The sequence below is a fragment of the Meles meles genome, chromosome 16 (assembly GCF_922984935.1).
Source record: "Meles meles chromosome 16, mMelMel3.1 paternal haplotype, whole genome shotgun sequence".
Classification (NCBI taxonomy): Eukaryota; Metazoa; Chordata; class Mammalia; order Carnivora; family Mustelidae; genus Meles; species Meles meles.
Window position 1 is genome coordinate 64,826,301 of NC_060081.1, and position 19,798 is coordinate 64,846,098.

Sequence of the window (19,798 nt, forward strand, 5' to 3'; positions counted from 1 at the left end):
ACCTAGTGAACCAGACCCTCATTCTAGGCAAGTCTGAGCTCAGACAGGGGCTTGGTGTCCAAGGAATACATATCTGAGTCTTTAGATGAGGAGAGGGAGAAAGAGAGGGAAAGAAGTTCTGAACCCTGAAAAGTGAAAACATCGGCGGGAAACCTAAAAGGATTGCTAGGCTAGAGAGCTCGTAAGCCCTTTACAGCTGCGGGGCCTCCTTTGGTTCCCACGAGGCTCCTGCTACCCCGGTGCGTCTCAGCATCAGTGGCAGCGTTGGGCGGAAGCCATGGAACGCTGCCCATCCGAGGGTAGCGAGAGCCAAAGAACAATCTATCCGCAGATGTCTCCGGGTCACCTCCCAGGCTTGGAAGCAATGTGAGACGCCCCTGGGCCCCGGAAGGATGTGCTGGGAAATTCTTGCCTGGAGGTGGGAGTTTTGTGTTTGAAGCTAGGGGCACAGGAGCCATCAAAATACAGGTATTGGATGAAGAACCTTCAAAGCAGAGGGGGCGGGAAGGCATTTAGACAAAAATAGCCTGAATAACTGAATTTTCCAGGACTGGCTCAGTTGCTGTCACTTAAAACACATCGAGCCACCTTCCAGCTCGGTGGTGAATGCGCAGCGGCTGGTCCCCGCGTTCGTGGTCAAGAAGCCCTGTTCCTCCAAGCCCTTCAGACTGGGGGCTGGTGAACTTACTACGTCGCTCCTTCTTTCCCTCCCTCCCTTCCTCCCTCCCTCCTGTCCTTCCTCTCTCTTCTTCCCCAGGTCTCTGACTTTCCCTCTTAGGTCTTTTCCTCCAGATTTCCAGACCTTGTAGGGGCTCCTTTCATAAAAGCTGGTGGCTCCTGACTTCCAGGAGGGAAAGTTCAGGAACTGTAACAGAGTTGGGTTTGTTTGGTTGGGTTGGGTTTTTTTTTTTTTTTTTTTTTTGCTTTTTTTGTTTTGTTTTGTTTTGTTTTGTTTTTGTTTGTTTGTTTGTTTTAAAGCTGAACAGCAAGATCACAGAACCTGCAGGGTTGCTGCCTGTTCTGCAGGACAAAGAGAGCAGGGAGAGGAGATGAAAGCTTAGCCAAGGAGAAGAAAGGAAACGCAAAGGAAGCTCATTGAAAAGGGGGAGGAGACTTTGCTTAAGCTATTGGGGTGGGAGGGGGACACTGCCCCAAGCATGTGCTGCTGTCTCCATTGTCCAGATGGTGTTTGCCCTGCAAAACAAGTAACAGACATGATTACACGTCTGACATTTAGATGCTCAGAAATAAGCATGTCAGTGAGTCGTGTGGGAAATGATGCTTGTGGCCAGGATACTTAGGCCGAAGCCATGGAACCATACTTGAAAGCAACTGCCCAGCCATTGCTGGCCTCCAGTGCATTTGAATACTCTATTTACATTGTTACCAGTTATATTTGCACAACTAGAACTTCCACCTGCTTGTAATTTACTTAAGACACATACTATATTTACATGGTATAGACCAGAGTGGGAAAACTGGTTGTACCAGTTTTGGGGCTGGAAAGAGTAGAAGCTCAAATGGAATGCTCATCTGAGTTTCCCCAGACCCACTGCCCTTGCCACAGGTGCTGGCCTATAGTAAATACAATGTAATCATAATATAACAACGACAACAACAATGATCATTTCTGATACAATGGTTTACTATGTCCTAGGCACTATTCCAGAGCTCGCCACAGTCAAGCGAAGTATGTACCATTATTATTTTTTTAAGATTTTATTTATTTGAGAGAGAGAAAGTGCACGGTTGGGAGAAGCAGAGAGAGAGGGGAAAGAGAATTCCAAACAGACTTCTCTTTGAGGGCAGAGCCCAATGCAAGGCTTGATCCCAGGACCCTGAGATCATGACCTGAGTTGAAACTAAGAGTCCGACCTGGGTCGAACTATGCCATCCACGTGCCCCAAGTATGTACCATTATTGTCCCTATTTTACAGATGAGGGAACTGAGACATAGAGAGTGTCTGTAACTTACCCATGGTTAGGCAGCTAGTACATACAAGAGTCAGGATGCTAAAGCCCACATTCAAACCCAGCCGGTCTGGATGCACATGATATCCCACCAGTTATTTTTTTTTTAATTTTTTTTTAAATTTTATTTATTTATTTGACAGAGAGAGAGAGAGATCACAAGTAGGCAGAGAGGCAGGCAGAGAGAGAGGGGAAGCAGACTCCCTGCTGAGCAGAGATCCCAATGTGGGGCTCCATCCCAGGATCCTGGGATCATGACCTGAGCTGAAGGCAGAGGCTTTAAACCACTGAGCCACGCAGGCGCCCCTCCCACCAGTTATTAATCAACATCAAGACTTCTGGTTCAAGATGGCAGTTTGAACAAGGGCAGTGGATTACTAACCTTCTTACCCAAAACCCAACTAAAATAATAAGTGCAGGAATTTTGAAAAGGTTTAGATCTACAAAGAGGGTGGGAGAGGAGACATTCCCAAGCAGCAATAAGATTTTAGAAGCTGCTAATCAGATGAATGTATGCTGGCTAGCTTAGGAGACCCAGAAAGCTGAATCCTAAACAGGTTGTGGGAAAAGCCAAGAAAGAGCAACCTGTTTTCACAGCAGGAAAACCCCCACAGCTCAGCGACCGGAGGCGCCACTGGATAGGGCTAAAACAGGAAGGTTGATTTAAGGTCTAAGATGAAAAGCCCTGATTCTCTACCCCCAGCAGAAGGTTCATTTTCTGGATAAGGTAAAAGAGGGTTTCTGGATTTGGGAATGCCAGGTACAGGGGTTTTCCCTGAGAAAAGCAGGGGAATGAGATGTAAATTTGCATACTGAATGTTGGAACTCCCACCCTTTTCTTTCCTCACAGCAACTAGAGTGCTGGTTGCCAGGATCAGACCCTCCAAGCAAGAGCGAGCAATCCATCTCTCTGGGTGAATCCTATCTAACAAAACGACCCTGGGAGATCTCCTTCTAGTGATGTTCACAAACCACGTGCCCAAGTTCAAAGAGCTGGCTGGTACTTTTTAGTATACTATTCCCTACTCCGTTTAGTTTTAGTTTTAGTTTTTTTAAGTGGGCTCCATGCGGGACTTGAACTCATGACACTGTGATCAACACCTGAGTTGAGATCAAGAGTTGGGTACAACCAACTGAGCTACGCAGGTAACCCTTACTATTTTACTCTTAAATATGATCAGACAACCTAAACCTCTACACCTAAAACTAATCAAACTATCCAAACAACCACTAAATGTCCCTAAAGATTTGAGGAAGGCCTCCCATGTGAAAGAGAGAGACATAAACTGTCTACCTAACGAGTGTAATTGAAGGAATTCGAGACAATAAATAGAGAAGATAAGATTGGATGCTGCTTCCATGGAAAAAGGATAGAGCGTGTTCTAAAAGGGGGATCAATTAGATCAAAAAAGTTCTTGGAAATGAAAACAGTTATAATAGAAATGATAGTATAATTTTCCTTGGGTATTTAGAACAATGTTGCTCCATGATCTTCTACCTTTTACTTTACAAGTCCAATGCCAATGCTCGCTTGGCAGCACATATACTAAAATTGGAATGATACAGAGAAGATTAGCATTCCATATTTTATACACACACACACTCATATACACAATGGAATACTATGCAGCCATCAAAATTGAAATCTTGCCTTTTGCAATGATGTGGATGGAACTAGAGGGTATTATGGTAAGGGAACTAAATCAATCAAGAGACAATTATATGATTTCACTGATATGAGGAATGTGAGAAACAAGACAGAGGATTATAGGGGAAGGGAGGGAAAAATGAAACAAAATGGGACCAGGGAGGGAGACAAACCCCAAGAGACTCTTAATCTCAGGAAACAAACTGAGGGTTGCTGGAGGGGAGGGAGGGGAGGGATGGGTGGCTGAGTGAGGGACGTTGGGGAGGGTATGTGCTACGGTAAGTGCTGTGAATTGTGTAAGACTGATGAATCACACACCTCTACCCTGAAACAAATAATACGTTACATGTTGATTTTAAAAAGTCTGATGCCATTATGATTTTTGATATTTTCTATGCAAATTGGTTTTACTGTCTGAAAGCTTTTAGGATTTTCTCTTTGTCACCAGTAATCTGATACTTCCCAAATATGTGAGTTAGGGTAGAAATATTTTCAGTGTTTGTTTTTGACCCTTCCTTGGAATCTTTGAAGCTGGAAACTCATGCCTATCTTTTCCAGGATATTTTAATTATTTTCAAAATATCCCTATTATTTCTTTGATAATTTTCTTCCATCTGTTCTGTCTGTTCTTTATTTTTAGAATTCCTATTATTCAATTGTTGCACGTCCAATTTTTTTTTAAAGATTTAATTTATTTGTTGTCAGAGAGAGAAAGAGCACAAGCAGCAGGGGAAGGTCCAGGCAGAGGGAAAGGAAGAAGCAGGCTCCTGACTGAGCAAGGTACCTATTGCGGGACTCGATCCCAGGGTCCCAGGATCATGACCTGAGCTGAAGGCAGACACTTAACCAACTGAGCCACCCAGACACCCCTTCTTACTGGGACTCAGATTCTCTCATATTTTGTCTCTTATCATCCATCTCTCTTTTTGCTCTTCAGAGAGATTTCCTCATTTCCATCTCATTTCTGGGCCATTCGTGGGGAGTGAGCTCCAAGGAGTCTGGACTGGAGAATCCAGGGAAGCAAGGCCTCCAGGGAGACTGTGACATCCCCCGATACGGCATCCAACGTCCTGCAGTGTTTGAGCTGCAGGTGTGGGGCGATGACACTGGGAAAAACCCCCTCTGGTCCTCTTGTTGCTATGGTCCTTGGATCCCGCTGCAACCCTCTTGTTCACTGCCCCTCCTCACCTTTTCCATCCTCCAATTCAAATCCAAATTCTGCTTTTGCAGTGGAATCGATGGACAGAAGTGGGAGAATCAGTGACATAAGTTTATCTTCCGAACCCTGGTGTGTTAATATGTTTCTTTAAAAGCCTCTATTAATACTGACCACCCCCAAGAACTGGATTCCATGAATGCCCAGTGAGTGGCCAAGACTCCAGTATGGACATTCACTTCTAAGAGCCAGTGCCTGGGTCAAAAGCAGGGATCAACCTGGTAGTCCCCTATAGCAGTTAGGGACTCACACCTTGTCAGGAACATGGGACAGGGAGATTTTTGTTAGGCCTCAGGTAACACACCACTGCCTAGGCCTTGCTGCGTCCTGGGATGCCGGAGGCCTTGTTTCCTTAGCAACAGTAATCATATGACAGGAACACACAGAGATCCGGAGATGTTGCTTAGCAACTATGCTGCACCTGCTGGGGCTCTGGGCCGGCAGCTTGGGCCAGGGAGCCTGGCTTTGAACTTGGAAACTCCTATCAGAGCTGGCAAAATGAGGAAGACCTAACTGGGCAGGTCCAGTTTGGGCCTGGGCTTTTGTAGGGATGACAGAAACACAGATGGAGAAGCTAAAGCAGATGGGACTGGCTTTCCCATAGAAATGGGATGTGGGAAGTCATGGTCAATGTAGGAAGAGCAGAACAGGAGAAACGATTGTTGGGCTGATGTGGGGAGCAGTTTTCTGACTGGATCCCATGGAGAAAACTCTCCTGTCTTAGAGGATGGGTCTCCAGAACCTTGAGGAATGTTCCTGTCTCAGGACCCAACTCCACAGGGCTTGTCAGGGACTTGAATCAAGCCAGAGCACCTGATCGCTAAGAGTCAGTCCAAGAAGAATTCCCCTCTGCAACAAAGCAGAGCTCTTCACAAAGGGTAGATATTGGTAGTATCATGAACCAGGCTCAGGAACGTGGCTCTGCAACCATGGGGCCATGGGGAGCTGTCCATGGTTTGGGGTGGCCTCCTTACTAGCTCTCTCTGACCCTCTGCCAGGACCTGGTTGACTGGAGGGGAATGGTGGGGACAGACTGCTCAGATTTTAATTCAATTTCCTCATGCAAGAGCAAAGAACTGAACTTGATGTTTCAGTTTCTTATCTGCAGAATGGGAATGATAAGAATGACCCCTTCACGGATCATTGTAAGGATTAATTGAGTCTACCAACCCAGTAAAAGTGATTAGTACAGTTCTTGGCTTGTAGTAAGTGCTCAGTAAAATTATCATCATCATCATCATCCTCACCCCAACCCTGAAGCCCCTAGGAACTGACTCCAGAGGCAAACTCTCTGGCCAGGTTTCTCCATTCTCTCTTGATGTCCACCCTCCCAGCCCTGCCCAGAGCACATGATGGCACATAGTGGCCAGAATTCTAGACCTGCTGCTTTTGCAACTGGAATGCCCCTTCCCTTGAGAAGCTTGCTGAAGGTTTCAATATCCTTAACCAGTTGACTTAGTTTAGTGAACCAAATGCTTCTCTAACCCTTGCTGTCCTCAATCCTCCTGTTCTTCACCATGGTGCTGCTCCGAAAATTGCACATATGGCGTGTCACTTTAAGAAAAGGTGAGGGCATGGATTGAGGAGTTGAGGTCAAATCCCAGCTTCTGCCATATCTTAACCACAAGATCCTGAACAAACTGCATGGCCTCTCTGAGCCTCTGTTTTCTCATCTGTAATACAGGAAAGTCACTGTACCTAACCACCTTGGTCTGAACTCCGTCTGGCTCCTGATCAATGTTAGCAACGTTAACATGAATTGATAGCCTGAGACGGGAACTAAGATTTCTCTCTCTCGGGCGCCTGGGTGGCTCAGTGGGCTAAGCCTCTGCCTTCGGCTCAGGTTGCTGGGATCGAGTCCTGCATCAGGCTCTCTGCTCGGCAGGGAGCCTGCTTCCCCTTCTCGCTCTCTGCCTGCATCTCTGTCTACTTGTGATGGCTCTCTCTTTCTGTCAAATAAATAAATAAAATCTTTTTTAAAAAAATCTTAAAAAAAAAAGATTTCTCTCTCTCTGTGGCTTTAGCTCCAAGTGAGAATGTGAGGACTGAGGGGTGACAGATCCTATGGGTCCCTCAAAGGGAGAAAGGACCCAGAGCAGTGGTGGTTGAAGAAGTGCCCCTGTTTCTTCCCCGACGTGGTGCTGGCAGCTGAGTCAGCTGCTTGGCCCTCCTGGGCCCATGCCCCTGATTCTGCTGCTCTCTGGAGCTGAGGGAAGCTTAGCCAGCCTGCCCCAGGGAATACTTCACCCTGCCTTTCACTCTGGGCAGCCCGAGTCCCCTTTCCCCATCTCCCTCTGAGCAGCAGCAGAGAGAGGCTCTTGCCTGCGCTTCACAGCTGAGTTTGTTCCCCAGATGACCCTACAGCTGCGTCTTTCTAAAATTAGCTGGATCCTGCACTTGACTCTGATAATTAATTACCCAAATGGAGAAAATTGAATAGTTAACTGGTTCACAGGAAGATAATTAGCTTTTCTGAGCCCCTGTTACAGGCAAATAAAGAGGAGGATTGTTTCTCAATTGCCTTCATTAAAGGGAGTCCCTCTCATCCGGGGACCCTGCCCCAGAGGCCTTCGGGGCCCTGTAGGGTTCCTTCAGGCTCCTGGTGCCTCATCTCCAAATAGAGAGGCAGCTGGTACAGTGAGCACAGGCTTCTGACTCAAACAGGCTGGGCTTCAGGCCTTGTTAACCACGTGACCTTGGCCAGAGATGCAACCCCTCTGAGCCTCACTTTCCTTATCTGAAAATGGGGATGACAGTGTGTACCCCACAAGGGTACTATAAGCATTCAATGATGTAAGTAAAATGTTTGGTTCTTTGCTGATTGATTGTTTTTTTGCATGAAAGTCTTCGTGGAGTTCATTGTTCACTGATGAAGCATGAATTGATTGGGAGCTGTTTTTACCACATCATCATTATCGCTCCCACCACTGCACCGTGCCCCTCCGTCGTGGAAACACAGCAGCTCTGTCAGCCAGTGAAACACAGAAACCGAGGGAACGTTACATCAAGGTGAAAGCAAGCATTCTATGCTGACCGATGCATGCCTATTCAACTTGTCCTTGTACTTCTGATGTTGGCTCTGCCTACGGATCCCAAGCAACCTGGGTCACCACGTGGCCACCCGTTTCCTAGCAGCAAGTCCCTACCAGTCCTCTCCTAATCACAGTATCTCATCCCCACCTACCCTTGCCCTTGGAAAGCTCTATTTCCTTCTCTCAAGCCCAGCCCCCTCTAGGGATTATCTTTGACACATCTAATAGGTATAGATAGAGAATTAGGATTTAAGAGCCTGGAGCCAGACTGCCCGAGCTGAACTCATCTCAGGCATCCACTGTATTACTTAACTTGTGCATGGGTTTCCTTATTATGAAAGGGAATTGATAATAGTAGTACTTATTATTGGGGCACCTAGGTGGCACGATTGGTTGTGTGTCTGACTCTTTGTTTCGGCTAGGGAAGTGATCTCAGGGTCGTGAGATTAAGCCCCATATGGGGCTCTGTGCTGAGCACAGAGTCTGTTGGATTTCTTTCTCCCTCTCCCTTTGCCTCACTCTCTCTCTTGAATAAATAAATAAATCTTTTTTTAAAAAGTAGTACCTACTGCATTGCATTATTATGCCTAAATACATGTGAAGTGTTTAGAGCAGGGCTTGGACCTTGTGAATGTGCTCTCTCTGTATACTTATTACCCAGTTCTGATGCTGAATGAGGACAAGGAGAGGTCCTACAGACAGAGTGGAGAAAGGCAGGGCCAGAGGCTTTCATTTGTCCCAGAGAAAACTGGACTGTCTCCATCGGGAAGATTAACTTCCGGGTATAGTTTGTCCCATCATCTTGGGTGACTATGTTGTACTGTCTCTTTTCTTTTTAAATCCCCCAAATTCCTCCAACAGACTCACTCTCAGCTAACTTTCCTTCTTGTGACACTGAGAAAATACAAATGATTGGAAAGAACTTGAGTAAGCCCCCCACTCTCCTCCCTTCCAGGACTCTGTCCACACATTCTGCTTTTTTCACTGCTCCTGTAGATAAACTGCCTGGGTTCCTTCCCAAGGCCAGCGTTCAGCTTACGGCTAGATCTCATCCTTTCTTGCTTTCTCAAGGACGTCACTCCAGCAATTTGCTCTCTTTTCTGCATCATCAATTTTTTTTCTCTCTCCTGGAACATTCCCATCAGCATAAAACATGCTTTTATTTCTTCACCGTGAAAAACAAAGCAAACTCCTTTGATCTCACAACCCTCCAGCTATTACCTTTTTGCTTTGATTCCCTTTTCTGCAGAACTGACTGAAAGAAGTTGTTAGCAACCGCTGTCTCCGATTCTTCTCTCATTTTCTCTTGCATCTTCTCCCAGCAGGCTTTCACACTCACGACTCTACCAAGACGGGATTATCATGATCACCAATGGTCTCCATACAGCCGAATACAATTCTTGGTTGTCATCTTGCTTGGCCATGAGGTAGAGAGGGGTATACTGTTCACCAAATCTCTTCTTTCCTCCTCTTGGGCACTTATTTCTTCATTTGTACTTGGAGGTGGCCAAAGGATGGGGTTCTGGCCGATGGAATGTGGGTGGAAGGGATGTACATGCCTTCCAAGCCTGACTCACAGAAACATCCCATGCTGGAAATCTGCTCCTCCAAATCTCCTCTTCACCTTTCTCCACCCTGCTCTGGGCCTCAGGAGCCTAGCCCTAGGGATTTTATTAATGAGGCTTCTAGTTTCTGGTTGGGTGGAGTCATGGGGATGTACCTGCAGGAGACTGGAGGAGGGAGGAAGGAAGTCAGGGAATTTGTTCCCCTGGATCACTAATCATTTCTTTCTCCAGTCTCTTCAAGTCTAGGATGGTAACAGCTATGACTATCAACCATCTCAGGGGTATGGAAATCCCTTTTACAGTTTTCCTGCCCCTGCTTCTACCTTTATAAATAATTCCTTCATTAAACCTTTCTAAAATTACCCAACTTAACTGTGCCCTCTATTTCTTGCCAGATGCTTACCATTACACTTTCTGTGTACTATTCTCATCTCCCACCCCCATTTACTGGCCAGACATTGACACCATGAGTACCCTTGAAACCACAAGTTGAAGATGATTCAGCCTCTGTCAGCATGGACCCTGAATATTTTCATGGAGCAAAGAGCTGCTTCTCCACTCCTTTTATCCTTCTCCTCTGCTGCTGCACATACTGCACAGGGGAGAGGAATGAACTTACATTGCCCATGCCACTGAGATATGGAGAGGTCTCCAATGTCTCTATTACAGCAGTCAGTTCTATTGGGACTAATACAACTTACCTGCATCATTTGGCATTTGATGATTCTCTGCTCCTAGAAATATTTTCTATGCTCAGCTTCCATGACACTGTATTTTTAAAGTTTTCCTTCTACTTTACTGACTGTTCTTTCTTAGTTTCCTTTATTGGTTCTCCCTATCAAAATGTTGGATTTACCCAGGTTCTGTCCTTGTTCCCCCTCTTAATCTCCATTTACTTCCTGGTGACCTCATCCAGTCTGATGGTTTTATTTCATTTTTAAAAAGATTTTATTTATTGATTTGAGAGAGAGACATTGAGAGACAGATGAGAGGCGAGAAGGTCAGAGGGAGAAGCAGACTCCCCATGGAGCTGGGACCCCAATGCAGAACTTGATCCCGGGACTCTGGGATCATGACCTGAGCTGAAGGCAGTTGCTTAACCAACTGAGCCACCCAGACGCCTGAGTCTGATGGCTTTAAACACTCCCAAATTTATATCTCCAATCCAGGCTTTTTTCTGGAGAAGAACCCTTGGCTTTTATGCCCAACTACCTGCCTGATGTCCTTCTTTGATGTCTAATAGCATCTCAAATACAACATGTCCAAAATTAAATTCTAGACCTCTTCAAAACTTGCTCATCCTATAGCTTTCTCATGTCAATAAATACCAACTCCTGGCTTCCAATTGCTCAGACCAAACACCTTGGAGTCATCATGGTCCATCTCTTTTTTTTTTTCACTCTACATTCAGTTTGTCAGCAAGTCCCATCAGCCCTATTTCGAAACATATTCAGAATCTGATCAAGTCTCACTACCTCTACCATCTTGGTCTCAAGAGGTGCCAGGCTTTGAGAAGGGAAGGAGGAAAATATGGAAGGAAAACAATCCGGCCACATTGCTGTCACTACAACCATCACTAATTCCTAGTCTTGAATTGCTTTGGTTGTGAAATCTTCTAAGAAGAACTCTTCTCCAAGCCCCATCCAAATCTTCCTGATTCCTTTTTCAGTTACAGACCTACAGACCAGAAAATTTCCCAAGAACTCATCCTGTCATTCCAGCAGACATGAGGACATCAGGACCTCCTACAGGGGACAGTCGGCAGAGGAATGGGATAAACACCATTAGCAGCTCTTAGCATCATTTGAACCAGCGCCAGGGTGGGAGAATAAACAATTTTGAGGAAATCTGCACCCAAAACCTTGAAGGATTCTCACTGGATCTTCATCAAATTCTGTTTTGCTAGAGCAGAAACTGGCTTTCTCCCTAGGAGCCCCAAGAATAAGTCATTCCCCAGACAAAAATTCTACCAATCAAAAGATGATGTTGATGCACTTGGCGACTCACCTGGGAAGGCTAGAAAACATAGACATCAGGACAGTGCTTTACTGATCCCAATAATGTAGTTTAAGCAGAAGAATGACATGATTAGATTTGTAATCTAGAAAATATCTGTCTGAAAAACAAAAGAAAAAGAAAAAAACAAAACAAAGGGATTATCTAGGAGGCTGGTGTGACAAATAGAAGAATGACAAGAATGGATGGAAAGAGACCAGGAGGATGCTGCCCCAGTCTGCATGTGAGGAGGGACTGGGAAAGGTGATCCAAGGAAAGGCAGGGCAAATAAGGATGGAGAGGAATGGGTAAACTCAGGAAACTGTACTCTACTTCTTTAGAAAGAACGGTCTTTCTAAAAAGCAATTCTAATGGCGTGACTCTTTAGTTTAAATTCTTCCATAGCTACCTATGGCCCCCAAGTTGAAGCACAAAGTCCTTAGCATGACTTTTGCTCAGCTATCAGCTCTCCATATGCATGATGAGCTCCACTATCCTGAAATGCTTTCGGTGTCCCATAAGCACTGGTAGAGCTCCGGCCCCCAAATGTTTGCACAAAATGTTCTCAGAGGCTGCCCAAAATTTCTGTCCTGTGGCTTCTGTTCTTTCCACTAAAATACTATCACTAAGTTCATCAGTGAACTTGTTAAATCTAAAATGCACTTTTGAATTCCTATTTTATTGGATCTTAGCAGAACTCAACATTTGGCCACTTTCTCCTTCTTGGAATACATAATATGTTTTTCATTTTTATAGTATGTTCTCAGCCCTATTTTGGGTGCTAGAGATGGAGTGTCAGGGAAATCAAGTATTTTCTTGCCCTTCAGCGGATGTGAAATGGTCCAACCAAGGAGAGAGGGACAGGAGCACTAGCAGTTAGAATAAGAACCCATGAAACGTCCATCAACAGATGAATGGATAAAGAAGTCGTGTATATGTACAATAGAATACTATGCAGCCATCAAAAGAAATGAAATCTTGGGGCGCCTGGGTGGCTCAGTGGGTTAAAGCCTCTGCCTTCAGCTCAGGTCGTGGTCCCGGGATCCTGGGATCGAGCCCCGCATCGGGCTCTCTGCTTGGCAGGGAGCCTGCTTCCTCCTCTCTCTTTGCCTGCCTCTCTGCCTAGTTGTGATTTCTCTCTGTCAAAGAAATAAAAAAAAAAAAAAAAAAAAAAAAAAGAAATGAAATCTTGCCATTTGCAACGACGTGGATGGAACTAGAGGGTATTATGCTGAGCTAAATAAGTCCATCAGAGAAAGACAAATATCATATCCTCCCTGATACGAGGAATTTGAGAGGCAGGGTGGGGGGTTTGGGGAATAGGGAAGGAAAAAATGAAACAAGATGGGATCGGGAGGGAGATAAACCATAAGAGACTCTTAATCTCACAAAACAAACTGAGGGTTGCTGGGGGGAGGGGGGTTATGGAGAGGATGGCTGGGTTATGGACATTGGGGAGGGCATGTGATATGGTGAGTGCTGTGAAGTGTGTAAGCCTGACGATTCACAGACTTGTACTCCTGGGAAAAATAATACATTTTATATTAATAAAATAATTAATTAAAAAAAAACCCAAAACAAAAAAACCCCATGAAACTTGGCCTCTTATTACTTTTCTGGTCTTGGAGGTCCTAGAAAATGCCAAAAAAAAAAAAAAATGAAAATGAAATAACTTACATAAGCACTGGAAATAAGAACTAAAATTATCTTTTTTTCTAATGCTATTATTCAATATGAAAATATAAGAGTTTCCAGTATATGAATATACTGGATATATAATATAATTATATGAATAAGATAATTTGATGAGGTGACTTGTTATAAGATAAATATATAAAAATCATAGTATTTTTCTATTTTACCAATAAATACCTAAAAATGTAAATGAGAAAATGTTTTATTTATAATAGCTCCCCAAACCACAGAATATATAAGAATAAATTTAACAAGAAAGGCATAGGGAAAGCTAAATAAAAAGTACGAAGTTTGTTGAAAGACATAAAAGAACTAACCCAACAAAAAGCTTTGCCATGTTTTTGGATGGGAAATCTCAATATGAAAAATTTTAATTTTCTCAAAATTGTAGATTTCTCAATATCAATTTATTTTAATTCCATTTTTAATCCTATAGGGTTTCGTTTAAACTGGATAAAGTGATCTTATTGTCTGAAAACTATGAAAAGAAGGTAGAGGAGCCTTACATTACCAGATACTGCATATCATCCGAGAAAAGTAAATGAGGTAACAACATTGTACATCGACCAGACCGCTAAAAAATAAGAAAGAGCTATTGTTTTTGGTGATGTTGAGAAATGGTGCTCTCATACATTGCTGATGGAAACGTAAGTGTTTCAGTCTTTCTGGAAAGTGATCTAGTGACATCAATTGAAATTTAAAATGCATACCCCTTCATCCAGTTGGCTTACTCTTAGGAGACAGGAACCTATGTTTATTAAAGTACTCCATTGTGAACAGTGAGAAAAACATCTGGAACAAAGCAAATGCCTGATAATGAGAGGATGAGGGAATAAATTTTGGTAGTTTTTTGAAGCCATCAAAAATATGTATTAGAGGGGCATGATGTTCAAAGACATACTGAGCTGCAAGGGAGAATGGGAAATGTAGTCTTTATTCTGTGTGGCTAAGAGCCCATCCAAAATTTCTTGGCTTCAAGCATGCCTTCTTCCAGACAACTTTAGAATCGATCTTTTGAGTTCCAAAAATAATCCCATAGGCATTTGAATTGAAACGGCATTAACTTCATGAAATAATTCAGGGAAAACAAATATTTTTATACCTTGGCATGTGGTTTCTCTCTCCAACTTTTGTAGGTTTTTGTCTTTGTTTTTGCTTTTGCTTTAGGCGCATTTTATTCCTATGTCGTATGTTCTGTTCATATGTCATGTATATTTTTATCGTAGTCATACACCGGTATTCTACAGTTGTTGTCACAATTATGACTGGAATATCCTCCCTCCCCCTAATTCTATTTACTAACTGGTTATGGTTAGTATATAAGAAAGTTGTAGATTTGTCTATTTATTTCTTCTATTAAACCACTTTAGGGGTGCCTGGGTGGCTCAGTTGGTTAAGTGTCTGACTCTTGGTTTCAGCTCAGGTCATTATCTCAGGGTTGTGAGACTGAGACTTGCATTGGGTTCCAAGCTGAGCTGGGAACCTACTTTAGATTCTCTCTCTCCCTCTACTCACCCCACCCCCACTTGCTTGTGCATGAGAATTCTCTCTCTCTCTTTCAAACACAAACAAAACAAAACAAAAAACCCCCACTTTATTGACATCTCTTATTAATGTCCATAATATTTCAATTGGTTTTCATGGAATTTCTAGGAAGAAAAGAATATAATCTGGGAATAAAGATAATTTACTGGTTTTTTAAAAAATCTATTCCTTTTATTTCTTTTTCTTCACTAATGGCATTGTTCTGAGACTTCAGAAACATTTTGATTAATAGCAATTACAGTGAGCATCTCATTTAATTGAAACACTCCCAACATTTAATGTTTTACTGTTAAGTTTGCTGCTTGTGGCTTCTGATGAAAAAATACAGGATCCTTGGCCCTTCTGTTCTTTGCTTACTGAGGTATTTAATCATCACCATTGTTACTGTCATCGTTATCAGAAATAGATGTTGTACTTTAATTAATGCATTTTTGGCATATATTGAGATGATCATATGCTTTTTTCCTTTCACCATCTGATGTATTACAGAATGCTTGATTCAACACAGATTTCTTAATCATTCTTCCTGGAACCAACACTGCTTGATCAAGAAGCACAATTCTTTTAATACACTGCTGGATTTAACTTACGAATATTTTATTTAAGACTTTCATATCTGTAAGTGCCCAGTTAGTCTTCAGTCTTATAAAATGAATTGCATTTTTGTATTATAAATTACTTCTTTTCCTGTGCTAGTTTAAATGTCTAGTTTAAATAACATGGAAATGGTATTTAAAATAAGATTTCCTAGAAGTCATTCATAAAGCCATCTGGGGCTCTGTTGCTTGGAGACATTTTTCCACTTTATCAATGGGTTTTGATAAATTCTGGTATGTAGGTTCTTTAGAATAAATTTTAGGAACTTGTATTTTCAAGGAAAACCACTCAGTTCTGATAAATTTTGAAGTATTAACATAAACTTCAACAAAGAATTTTAAAATAAATTTCAGTTCTTTATACGAAGAAGTAAAGACCCTATTCCTTATACTTGGCACTGTGTTTTGCATACTTTACCTCTTATTTTCTGCTTGTACTTGAGAGTAATTTTGTCTTTCCTTCTTCTTTTCCCCCCTCTTGTTCAAAGAACCAGTTTCTAGGGCGCCTGGGTGGCTCAGTGGGTTAAAACCTCTGCCTTCGGCTCAGGTCATGATCCCAGGGTCCTGGGATCGAGCCCCACATCGGGCTCCCTGCTCTGCAGGGAGCCTGCTTCCTCCTCTCTCTCTCTGCCTACTTGTGATCTCTGTCTGTCAAGTAAATAAATAAAATCTTAAAAAAAAAAAGAACCTGTTTCTAGCTTTGTTTATCAAGTCTACTTATTTTTTACTTTCTAATTTATTAATTTCTATTTCTAACTTAATAATTCCTCTCTCCTAAAATATCTGTGTCTTCCCCTCATGTATACTGATAGCTCTGCTGGGAAGTTCTAATTTAAAAACACATCACTTTCACAAAGAAATTAAAAAGTCATTGTTCCCTTAGAATAACAATGTGATAAAATTGTTCGTATTAGCAACATATAAAATATCCAGTCATGTCAGTTGTGTGATATAGGACTGCATACTGATACAACCATCTGACAGGCGATTTAATGATCTGTATGAAAAGGTTAAGTGGGTATGCATTTGAACAAACTATTCTACATCTAGCAGTTTAAGCTTAGACAACTAACTAGACCAGGGGCAAAGATGTATGTGAAAGGCTATCTTCTGAGTATTATTTCTAGCAGTGTAAGTTAAGAGACTGAATGAAGGGCACGACCATACAGAAAACACAAAGCAGCCACTAAGAAGAATGTGATAGGTTTATCTTTCCAGTTGTTATGTTGTGAGTTGATATAAAAGAGCTGGTTAAATATAACAGGGTATGATTCTAGGTCTGTAATTACATTGCATGGAACCTGGGAGGCCATCATCAAAGTGCGAAGGTGGTTATTTCTGCCCATAGGTCATGTATCTTTCACAGTGACCATTTGTGATGTTTTTTCAGTAAGTGTGCCTTATCAGAAAAAAAAATTTGGGGGGAAAAGAATTCCTAGTTGTTTACACTTTGGGAGGTATATCTGAAACACATTTACTAGATGCTGTGTGGGGCGTGGGAAGTAATGAGTAAAAGGAGGATTAATTCAGTTCCTCACTTGGAGGGTGAAGTGAAAGTAATTTCAGTTCCATAGAGAGCACAGAGGGGTGATGGAAGGGGTTTTTCCTGCAAGGAAGTAGAGACTTCAAGAGACAAGGCAAGAGTACCCTGAAAATCCAACAGGGAGGACAGATCTCTTGCCTTGCTCAAATCTAGAGATCTTTCAGGTTTTCTCCCACCCTGAGATACTAGCTTCTGTGTTTCTCTCCAGACTCAGCTTCCTGCACACACTCAACATCTCTCACTAGTGTCCTGGGCTTCTGTCCTTCAAACCACCTGCAAATCCCTAAATGTGCCATACATCCTTGTGTCTCTCTGCCCTTCCTGATGTGGTTCTTCTCTATGGAACACTCATTTCTCCCACTTCTTCCTAGAACAACATCCCTTGGTTGTCCAAGATCCAGCTTGTGGTAGGTTAGATGATTATTCAGCAAATAATTAGTTTTTCACTACAGCTCCATGCAAGGAATGTACTTTATTGCACCTTGACTTCAGGCTTCTGTGATGTGACCTTCTTTGGTTAATGGGATATTAGTTCACGTGATGTGAGCAGAGGCTTAAAAATATGCTTGCATGTTGGGCTTTCTCTCTTGTATGCATGCCTTTTGCTATGATAATGAGGTAGACAGTGGTCCAAGGAGGTCAAAATGCATGGAATAGGGACGCCTGGGTGGCTCAGTCAGTTAACTGTCTGACTCTTGATTTCAGTTTGGGTTGTGATCTTGGGGTCCTGGGATTGAGCCCCATGTTTGACTCTATGCTCAGAGGGGAGTCTGCTTTTCTTCCTCTCTCTCCCTCTGCTTCTCTCCCTACTCACACTCTCTCCAAAATAAATAAATAAATACATACATAAATAAATAAAATGCATGGAATAGCCTTGAACCAAATTCATGGCCTGGATCCATACCCATCTAAGCCCGGACAAGATCAAGGTCAACACCCAGAAAACATTTAGTTACCTGAGTGAGAAATTTACAAGTATGTATTATTGCTTGACACTAGGATTATTGCAGTGTTTGTTATGCAGTAGTAGGCGATTGATACAGAGTTAATATGGTCTCTTTCTCTTGCTTGTTGCATTACGGACTTCTCCTTTGGGCTCCCTTCAAATCCTACATCCCCTATTGCATATCAGATAAACCTTTATCACACTGTGTCATGATTATTTGATTAACATGCATTGTGAGCTTCTAAGTGCACCTAAATGTTCTGTGAGACCTTTGGTCAAATTCATCCTTGGGGACCTAAAAACACCCCTTGACACTCACCTAATAGCTAAAAATTGTGATTAGTGAGCAAGTTATCACAAGATCTATTCATGCACCCACTGGGTGACAGAGAGACAAGCCCATTGAATCTATATCAAATGAGGGAAAAGAATATGGGCAGGTATTTGGCTCAGGTCATGATCTCAGGGTCCTGGGATTGAGCCCCGCATCGGGCTCTCTGCTCAGTGAGGAGCCTGTTTCTCCCTCTCTCTCTGCCTGCCTCTCTGCCTACTTGTGACCTCTCTCTCTGTCAAATAAATAAAAAATAAAAAAATTAAAAAAAGAATATGGGCAGGTACCATAAATTTGGCCATTGGGGAGGAAATAAAACGTCAAAGAACCTCTCTCCCTTGAGCAGGGTCTTTGGGCTGCCATAACAAATTGCAATAGACTAGCTAGGTGGTTCATAAACAACATAAATTTCTTTTTTTAAAAAATATTTTATGTATTTATGCATTTATTTATTTAGAGAGCATGCAAGTGGGGGGAAGGACAGGAGAGGGAGACAGAGAATCTCAAGCAGACTCCATGCTGATCAGGAGCCTGACGTTGGGCTTGATCTCACGACCGTGAGATCACGACCTGAGATGAAATCAAGAGTTGAATGCTTAACTGACTGAGCCACCTAGGCACCTCAAAGCAACATAAATTTATTTCTCAAAGTTCTGGAAGCTGAGAAGTCCAAGAGCAAAGTGCTGGCCGATTTGGTGTTCAGAGAAGGCCCACTTCCTGGTACTAGGGGACTTTCTTTTCACTGTGTCCTCACATGGTGGATGGGATGGGAACTCTCTGCGTCTCTCTCTCTCTCTTTTTTTTTCTTTGAAGATTTTTTATTATTTCTTTATTCGACAGAGAGAAAGAGAGAGAGATCACAAGCAGGCAAAGAGGCAGGCAGAGAGAGGCAGGGGGAAGCAGGCTAACAGCTGAGCAGAGAGCCTGACTTGGGGCTAGATCCCAGAACCCTGAGATCACAACCTGAGCAGAAGGCAGAGGCTCAACCCACTGAGCCACCCAGGCACCCCTCTGCATCTCTTCTATAAGGGCACTAATCCCATTCATGAGGACTCCACCCTCATGAGCTAATCACCCCAAGGCCCCACCTCCTAATACCACCATATTTGGGATTGAGTTTCAACATATGAATTTTGAGGGTGACACAAACTTTTGGCTTACAGGGAGCTGTGATTGAAAACTTTAGGGCATCCGATGCTGTCTAGGTGTTTGAAAAAAGAGGAATTGTGGACCAGCAGAGACTGAGGCAGTGTGGGTGAATGTTGTTTACTACTGTCTGGGCTGGGAATCAATGGGTGGCAGAATGACCTATGACCACATCTTATCTCACATTATGGGAAAATTCTCACCTTGCTTTTGATTTGTAAAATATCAAATGTCAAAATTGAGCCTAGCCTGAAGGAAGGAGTCACCCGTGATTTTGGCAGGGCTCTAAATCACCAGAATCTAGTCCGGGATCATTACCAGCACTTGGCACAGGTTTGACATAGGTGTGTCGGACCAGTCAACAAACAAGTATTTAAGTGTGCAGAAAGGGGATTAGGCATGCCCTCTACAAACCAATCGATCTGCAGGGATATTCCAGGATGTGAATGTCTTCAGGGATCCTGGAAAAACATTTGTGACCCCATCTTAAATCTGAGACTGAAATTAAAGAAGTCCAGTTTTAGGGCTCTTGGTGGCGTGAAGTGTCCGATTCATGATTTTGGCTTAGA